Here is a 9,760-nt window from a genome sequence, read left to right as displayed (position 1 = left end):
TGGAGGAGAAACAGCTCTACTATGACCCCCTCCCGGTGACCCAGCTCCTCCCCCTCTCTCTGAGGGAGAACCCAGCCTCCCTGCAGAGGACGCTTGGATCCAGGATCTGGTTCTTTGGGTCCTGATCCAGATTAATGACCACAGGTGAGGGGAGGAATGTAGACCATCTTCCTCCATATCAGTCATAATTAACAGAATCAGAGTGACTCAGCAGATAAAGCTGATCACTGAACTAAACCTGATTGAATGACTCAGCAGATAAAGCTGATCACTGAACTAAACCTGATTGAATGACTCAGCAGATAAAGCTGATCACTGAACTAAACCTGATTGAATGACTCAGCAGATAAAGCTGATCACTGAACTAAACCTGATTGATTGACTCAGCAGATAAAACTGATCACTGAACTAAACCTGATTGAATGACTCAGCAGATAAAGCTGATCACTGAACTAAACCTGATTGAATGACTCAGCAGATAAAGCTGATCACTGAACTAAACCTGATTGAATGACTCAGCAGATAAAACTGATCACTGAACTAAACCTGATTGAATGACTCAGCAGATAAAGCTGATCACTGAACTAAACCTGATTGATTGACTCAGCAGATAAAACTGATCACTGAACTAAACCTGATTGAATGACTCAGCAGATAAAGCTGATCACTGAACTAAACCTGATTGAATGACTCAGCAGATAAAGCTGATCACTGAACTAAACCTGATTGAATGACTCAGCAGATAAAACTGATCACTGAACTAAACCTGATTGAATGACTCAGCAGATAAAGCTGATCACTGAACTAAACCTGATTGATTGACTCAGCAGATAAAACTGATCACTGAACTAAACCTGATTGAATGACTCAGCAGATAAAGCTGATCACTGAACTAAACCTGATTGAATGACTCAGCAGATAAAGCTGATCACTGAACTAAACCTGATTGAATGACTCAGCAGATAAAGCTGATCACTGAACTAAACCTGATTGAGTGACTCAGCAGATAAAACTGATCACTGAACTAAACCTGATTGAATGACTCAGCAGATAAAGCTGATCACTGAACTAAACCTCATTGAATGACTCAGCAGATAAAGCTGATCACTGAACTAAACCTGATTCAATTACATTTTACTGATTCGTCCTTTTTGCACTGCAAAAACAATCTAGAAATAAGTAAAAATGTCTTAAATTAAGTGTATTCACCCTTAATTTCAGCAGGTAAATGAGATAGTTTGCCAACAGAATGAGTATTTTTACTCTTAAAATAAGATCATTAGATAAAATGCACTTGAAATAAGACAATGCAATTGTGTTTCCTATTTTAAGTGTAAATTGTCTTGTTCCATTGGCAATATGTCTCTTTTATCTCCTCAATTCAAGAACAAATGCACTTATTTGAAGAAAAAATGACTTATCTAGATTTAAACTTTTTGCAGTGTGCTCCTGCTGGATTAAACCTGGATGCATATTTCACACACAAACAGAAATAAGTAAGGGTAGTAATGAGAGTAACACTCTGTAAATGAGTTAAATGTGTTTCTAACAGGTAATGATTGGAGGTGTAACGATGAGTCTTCCTCAGAAGGAGCAGGAAGCAGATTAGAGGACTTATTGGAGAATAAATAAAGTTCATTAGCTGAGGAGGAACAGATGTGGAGGCAGCTGCCTGTAAAGGAAGCATTTATGGATGCATGTGAACAGAAACAGATCTGTCTATTAATACTGTTGAAGTTGAAATACAACTTAACCTACTATAGTGCTGAACACAGGGAAGACCAAGGAGGTCATTGTGGACTACAGAAGGTCCAGGAGGTCGGCTCACACTCCCCTTCTCATAGATGGAGAAGTGGTGGAACGGGTGGACAACATCAAGTTCCTGGGCCTCCACATCACGTCTGACTTCTCCTGGAACACAAACACCTCCCACCTGGTGAAGAAAACACAACAAAGGCTTTTCTTCCTCAGGAAACTGAGACGGGCTGGACTTTCCTCACGGCTGCTCGTGAACTTTTACAGGGCGATGATCGAGAGCATCCTCTGCCTCAACATGACTGTGTGGTATGGTAGCTGCACAGCACTGGAGAGGAAACAACTGACACGGGTGGTGAGAACAGCACAAGGCATTGTGGGATGTCCCCTCCCAGACCTGGACTCCATTTACACAGACCGGGTCAAGAAGAGAGCTGGATCCATAGCGATGGATTCCAGCCACCCGGGTCACAGATTGTTTGTGCCGCTGCCATCAGGCAAGCGGTACAGGAATATACGGACTACAACAAATAGACTGAGAAACAGTTTCTTCCCCACAGCCGTCAGAGCCATTACTCCCTGCCGTCTCCCCCTCCCACACATATCATAACCTCCCCCCCCCCACACACACACACACACACACAGCCATATTGTTCTGCACCTTGCACTGTCACATTTTCTGTGTTTTGCCATGATTGGACCTGCTGCTGCTTCTTTGGCATGGCTGAGTGCCTTTGGTTGATTTAGTTGTGTATGTTGTTATTATTATTGTTGTGTGTTTGCTTGTCTGTACTGTATATATTTGACCTTTTGCACGGGAGCTGCAATGGAAATTTTGTTGAATTCTGTTCAGTGACAATAAATGCTATCTATCTATACAGAACTGTCCAGCAATACCACTGACATTCCTATAGAGGGCGGTATACCATTACAGATGATTCATCAATGACAGGAAATGAACATCAACATCACATAAACAGCCAGGAAACGGTGAAAGGATCAGAAATATTTAGATTCATGACAGAACTGAAGCACAGCTTTAGATCAGATGGATGGAGAACATCTTCAGTTCTCCTGAAGTTCTCCTGAAGTTCTCCTGAAGTTCTCCTGAAGTTCTCTTGAAGTTCTCCTCCACCAGCAGATGAACTACAGCATTCCTCCTCCTCTCTAGTCAATAACTGAGCTAAACACCACATTACCTGGTGCATGAAAGCAGGATCAGGCACATTAAGGCGGTCGGTCTATTTCTATAGAACTATTCAGCACAGACTGAGTTCAAAGAGCTTTACATGAATTAAATTAGAACTGGAAAATCTCAGCCGTTCCTGCATCATCAGCTGCTCGTTATATTAGAAGTTACCCTCTGACCTATGAGGATGTGCTACAGCAGAACAGAGCAGTGCATCATGGGTAATGTAGTGCTGTCACATAGCATGGAGCTTTAACATTGAATCTGAGCCACATTAAAGCTCCTCATTGACTCCAGGATCAAAGTCTGTTTAATATATTTTATTCATCTCCACCTGAATGTAATAATATTTATATCAATGAGGGAGAAATGTTCACTCACCTCTCCTTGTTTCCTCTCCTTATTTCCTCTCCTTGTTTCCTCTCCTTGTTTCCTCTCCTTATTTCCTCTCCTTGTTTCCTCTCCTTATTTCCCCTCTGACCTGTGAGGATGTGCTCCAGCAGAACAGAGCAGTGCATCATGGGTAATGTAGTGCTGTCACATAGCATGGAGCTTTAACATTGAATCTGAGCCACATTAAAGCTCCTCATTGACTCCAGGATCAAAGTCTGTTTAATATATTTTATTCATCTCCACCTGAATGTAATAATATTTATATCAATGAGGGAGAAATGTTCACTCACCTCTCCTTGTTTCCTCTCCTTATTTCCTCTCCTTGTTTCCTCTCCTTGTTTCCTCTCCTTGTTTCCTCTCCTTGTTTCCTCTCCCTGTTTCCTCTCCTTGTTTCCTCTCCTGTTTCCTCTCCTTGTTTCCTCTCCTTGTTTCCTCTCCTTGTTTCCTCTCCCTGTTTCCTCTCCTTGTTTCCTCTCCTTGTTTCCTCTCCTTATTTCCTCTCCTTGTTTCCTCTCCTTATTTCCTCTCCTTGTTTCCTCTCCTTGTTTCCCCTCTGACCTATGAGGATGTGCTACAGCAGAACAGAGCAGTGCATCATGGGTAATGTAGTGCTGTCACATAGCATGGAGCTTTAACATTGAATCTGAGCCACATTAAAGCTCCTCATTGACTCCAGGATCAAAGTCTGTTTAATATATTTTATTCATCTCCACCTGAATGTAATAATATTTATATCAATGAGGGAGAAATGTTCACTCACCTCTCCTTGTTTCCTCTCCTTGTTTCCTCTCCTTGTTTCCTCTCCTTGTTTCCTCTCCTTGTTTCCTCTCCCTGTTTCCTCTCCTTGTTTCCTCTCCTTGTTTCCTCTCCTTGTTTCCTCTCCTTGTTTCCTCTCCTTATTTCCTCTCCTTGTTTCCTCTCCTTATTTCCTCTCCTTGTTTCCTCTCCTTGTTTCCCCTCTGACCTATGAGGATGTGCTCCAGCAGAACAGAGCAGTGCATCATGGGTAATGTAGTGCTGTCACATAGCATGGAGCTTTAACATTGAATCTGAGCCACATTAAAGCTCCTCATTGACTCCAGGATCAAAGTCTGTTTAATATATTTTATTCATCTCCACCTGAATGTAATAATATTTATATCAATGAGGGAGAAATGTTCACTCTCCTCTCCTTGTTTCCTCTCCTTGTTTCCTCTCCTTGTTTCCCCTCTGACCTATGAGGATGTGCTCCAGCAGAACAGAGCAGTGCATCATGGGTAATGTAGTGCTGTCACATAGCATGGAGCTTTAACATTGAATCTGAGCCACATTAAAGCTCCTCATTGACTCCAGGATCAAAGTCTGTTTAATATATTTTATTCATCTCCACCTGAATGTAATAATATTTATATCAATGAGGGAGAAATGTTCACTCACCTCTCCTTGTTTCCTCTCCTTGTTTCCTCTCCTTGTTTCCTCTCCTTGTTTCCTCTCCTTGTTTCCTCTCCCTGTTTCCTCTCCTTGTTTCCTCTCCTTGTTTCCTCTCCTTGTTTCCTCTCCTTGTTTCCTCTCCTTGTTTCCTCTCCTTGTTTCCCCTCTGACCTATGAGGATGTGCTACAGCAGAACAGAGCAGTGCATCATGGGTAATGTAGTGCTGTCACATAGCATGGAGCTTTAACATTGAATCTGAGCCACATTAAAGCTCCTCATTGACTCCAGGATCAAAGTCTGTTTAATATATTTTATTCATCTCCACCTGAATGTAATAATATTTATATCAATGAGGGAGAAATGTTCACTCACCTCTCCTTGTTTCCTCTCCTTGTTTCCCCTCTGACCTATGAGGATGTGCTACAGCAGAACAGAGCAGTGCATCATGGGTAATGTAGTGCTGTCACATAGCATGGAGCTTTAACATTGAATCTGAGCCACATTAAAGCTCCTCATTGACTCCAGGATCAAAGTCTGTTTAATATATTTTATTCATCTCCACCTGAATGTAATAATATTTATATCAATGAGGGAGAAATGTTCACTCACCTCTCCTTGTTTCCTCTCCTTGTTTCCTCTCCTTGTTTCCTCTCCTTATTTCCTCTCCTTGTTTCCTCTCCTTGTTTCCTCTCCTTGTTTCCTCTCCTTATTTCCTCTCATTGTTTCCTCTCCTTGTTTCCTCTCCTTGTTTCCTCTCATTGTTTCCTCTCCTTATTTCCTCTCCTTGTTTCCTCTCCTTGTTTCCTCTCCTTGTTTCCTCTCTGACCTATGAGGATGTGCTACAGCAGAACAGAGCAGTGCATCATGGGTAATGTAGTGCTGTCACATAGCATGGAGCTTTAACATTGAATCTGAGCCACATTAAAGCTCCTCATTGACTCCAGGATCAAAGTCTGTTTAATATATTTTATTCATCTCCACCTGAATGTAATAATATTTATATCAATGAGGGAGAAATGTTCACTCACCTCTCCTTGTTTCCTCTCCTTGTTTCCTCTCCTTGTTTCCTCTCCTTGTTTCCTCTCCTTGTTTCCTCTCCTTGTTTCCTCTCCTTGTTCCCTCTCCTTGTTTCCTCTCCTTATTTCCTCTCCTTGTTTCCTCTCCTTGTTTCCTCTCCTTGTTTCCTCTCCTTGTTTCCTCTCCTTATTTCCTCTCATTGTTTCCTCTCCTTGTTTCCTCTCCTGTTTCCCCTCCTTGTTTCCTCTGCTTGTTTCCTCTCCTTGTTTCCTCTCTGACCTGTGAGGATGTGCTACAGCAGAACAGAGCAGTGCATCATGGGTAATGTAGTGCTGTCACATAGCATGGAGCTTTAACATTGAATCTGAGCCACATTAAAGCTCCTCATTGACTCCAGGATCAAAGTCTGTTTAATATATTTTATTCATCTCCACCTGAATGTAATAATATTTATATCAATGAGGGAGAAATGTTCACTCACCTCTCCTTGTTTCCTCTCCTTGTTTCCTCTCCTTGTTTCCTCTCCTTGTTTCCTCTCCTTGTTTCCTCTCCTTGTTTCCTCTCCTTGTTTCCTCTCCTTATTTCCTCTCATTGTTTCCTCTCCTTGTTTCCTCTCCGTGTTTCCTCTCCTTGTTTCCTCTCCTTGTTTCCTCTCCTTGTTTCCTCTCCGTGTTTCCTCTCCTTGTTTCCTCTCCTTGTTTCCTCTCCTTGTTTCCCCTCTGACCTATGAGGATGTGCTACAGCAGAACAGAGCAGTGCATCATGGGTAATGTAGTGCTGTCACATAGCATGGAGCTTTAACATTGAATCTGAGCCACATTAAAGCTCCTCATTGACTCCAGGATCAAAGTCTGTTTAATATATTTTATTCATCTCCACCTGAATGTAATAATATTTATATCAATGAGGGAGAAATGTTCACTCACCTCTCCTTGTTTCCTCTCCTTATTTCCTCTCCTTATTCCCTCTCCTTGTTTCCTCTCCTTGTTTCCTCTCCTTGTTTCCTCTCCTTGTTCCCTCTCCTTGTTTCCTCTCCTTATTTCCTCTCCTTGTTTCCTCTCCTTGTTTCCTCTCCTTGTTTCCTCTCCTTGTTTCCTCTCCTTATTTCCTCTCATTGTTTCCTCTCCTTGTTTCCTCTCCTGTTTCCCCTCCTTGTTTCCTCTCCTTGTTTCCTCTCCTTGTTTCCTCTCTGACCTGTGAGGATGTGCTACAGCAGAACAGAGCAGTGCATCATGGGTAATGTAGTGCTGTCACATAGCATGGAGCTTTAACATTGAATCTGAGCCACATTAAAGCTCCTCATTGACTCCAGGATCAAAGTCTGTTTAATATATTTTATTCATCTCCACCTGAATGTAATAATATTTATATCAATGAGGGAGAAATGTTCACTCACCTCTCCTTGTTTCCTCTCCTTGTTTCCTCTCCTTGTTTCCCCTCTGACCTATGAGGATGTGCTACAGCAGAACAGAGCAGTGCATCATGGGTAATGTAGTGCTGTCACATAGCATGGAGCTTTAACATTGAATCTGAGCCACATTAAAGCTCCTCATTGACTCCAGGATCAAAGTCTGTTTAATATATTTTATTCATCTCCACCTGAATGTAATAATATTTATATCAATGAGGGAGAAATGTTCACTCACCTCTCCTTGTTTCCTCTCCTTGTCTCCTCTCCTTGTTTCCTCTCCTTGTTTCCTCTCTGACCTGTGAGGATGTGCTCCAGCAGAACAGAGCAGTGCATCATGGGTAATGTAGTGCTGTCACATAGCATGGAGCTTTAACATTGAATCTGAGCCACATTAAAGCTCCTCATTGACTCCAGGATCAAAGTCTGTTTAATATATTTTATTCATCTCCACCTGAATGTAATAATATTTATATCAATGAGGGAGAAATGTTCACTCACCTCTCCTTGTTTCCTCTCCTTATTTCCTCTCCTTGTTTCCTCTCCTTGTTTCCTCTCCTTGTTTCCTCTCCTTGTTTCCCCTCTGACCTATGAGGATGTGCTCCAGCAGAACAGAGCAGTGCATCATGGGTAATGTAGTGCTGTCACATAGCATGGAGCTTTAACATTGAATCTGAGCCACATTAAAGCTCCTCATTGACTCCAGGATCAAAGTCTGTTTAATATATTTTATTCATCTCCACCTGAATGTAATAATATTTATATCAATGAGGGAGAAATGTTCACTCACCTCTCCTTGTTTCCTCTCCTTATTTCCTCTCCTTGTTTCCTCTCCTTGTTTCCTCTCCTTATTTCCTCTCCTTGTTTCCTCTCCTTATTTCCCCTCTGACCTGTGAGGATGTGCTCCAGCAGAACAGAGCAGTGCATCATGGGTAATGTAGTGCTGTCACATAGCATGGAGCTTTAACATTGAATCTGAGCCACATTAAAGCTCCTCATTGACTCCAGGATCAAAGTCTGTTTAATATATTTTATTCATCTCCACCTGAATGTAATAATATTTATATCAATGAGGGAGAAATGTTCACTCACCTCTCCTGTTTCCCCTCCTTGTTTCCTCTCCTTGTTTCCTCTCCTTGTTTCCCCTCTGACCTATGAGGATGTGCTCCAGCAGAACAGAGCAGTGCATCATGGGTAATGTAGTGCTGTCACATAGCATGGAGCTTTAACATTGAATCTGAGCCACATTAAAGCTCCTCATTGACTCCAGGATCAAAGTCTGTTTAATATATTTTATTCATCTCCACCTGAATGTAATAATATTTATATCAATGAGGGAGAAATGTTCACTCACCTCTCCTTGTTTCCTCTCCTTGTTTCCTCTCCTTGTTTCCCCTCTGACCTATGAGGATGTGCTACAGCAGAACAGAGCAGTGCATCATGGGTAATGTAGTGCTGTCACATAGCATGGAGCTTTAACATTGAATCTGAGCCACATTAAAGCTCCTCATTGACTCCAGGATCAAAGTCTGTTTAATATATTTTATTCATCTCCACCTGAATGTAATAATATTTATATCAATGAGGGAGAAATGTTCACTCACCTCTCCTTGTTTCCTCTCCTTGTTTCCTCTCCTTGTTTCCTCTCCTTGTTTCCTCTCCTTGTTTCCTCTCCTTATTTCCTCTCCTTATTTCCTCTCCATGTTTCCTCTCCTTGTTTCCTCTCCTTGTTTCCCCTCTGACCTATGAGGATGTGCTCCAGCAGAACAGAGCAGTGCATCATGGGTAATGTAGTGCTGTCACATAGCATGGAGCTTTAACATTGAATCTGAGCCACATTAAAGCTCCTCATTGACTCCAGGATCAAAGTCTGTTTAATATATTTTATTCATCTCCACCTGAATGTAATAATATTTATATCAATGAGGGAGAAATGTTCACTCACCTCTCCTTGTTTCCTCTCCTTGTTTCCTCTCCTTGTTTCCTCTCCTGTTTCCTCTCCTGTTTCCTCTCCTTGTTTCCTCTCCTTGTTTCCTCTCCTTGTTTCCTCTCCTTGTTTCCTCTCCTGTTTCCTCTCTTTGTTTCCTCTCCTTGTTTCCTCTCCTTGTTTCCTCTCCTTGTTTCCTCTCCTTGTTTCCTCTCCTTATTTCCCCTCTGACCTATGAGGATGTGCTACAGCAGAACAGAGCAGTGCATCATGGGTAATGTAGTGCTGTCACATAGCATGGAGCTTTAACATTGAATCTGAGCCACATTAAAGCTCCTCATTGACTCCAGGATCAAAGTCTGTTTAATATATTTTATTCATCTCCACCTGAATGTAATAATATTTATATCAATGAGGGAGAAATGTTCACTCACCTCTCCTTGTTTCCTCTCCTTGTTTCCTCTCCTTGTTTCCGCTCTGACCTATGAGGATGTGCTACAGCAGAACAGAGCAGTGCATCATGGGTAATGTAGTGCTGTCACATAGCATGGAGCTTTAACATTGAATCTGAGCCACATTAAAGCTCCTCATTGACTCCAGGATCAAAGTCTGTTTAATATATTTTATTCATCTCCACCTGAATGTAATAATATTTATATC

The 9,760-nt window shown here is 41.8% G+C and overlaps 1 long non-coding RNA gene across 1 annotated transcript; it reads right to left on the bottom strand.

Annotated features, from left to right (window-relative positions):
- Positions 1-7,435: 7,435 nt before the first annotated feature.
- On the bottom strand, positions 7,436-8,840 carry LOC119780821. The gene is made up of 3 exons (XR_005280451.1): positions 8,778-8,840; positions 7,675-7,774; positions 7,436-7,463 (listed from the first exon to the last, which is right to left on the bottom strand). It is a non-coding gene; the product is annotated as an uncharacterized LOC119780821 (long non-coding RNA).
- Between the last annotated feature and the right edge of the window lie 920 nt (positions 8,841-9,760).

The sequence above is a fragment of the Cyprinodon tularosa genome, unplaced genomic scaffold (assembly GCF_016077235.1).
Source record: "Cyprinodon tularosa strain WSP-4 unplaced genomic scaffold, ASM1607723v1 ctg1660, whole genome shotgun sequence".
Classification (NCBI taxonomy): Eukaryota; Metazoa; Chordata; class Actinopteri; order Cyprinodontiformes; family Cyprinodontidae; genus Cyprinodon; species Cyprinodon tularosa.
Note: the sequence above shows the minus strand (reverse complement) of the source record. Positions and strands in the feature narration are given on the sequence as shown.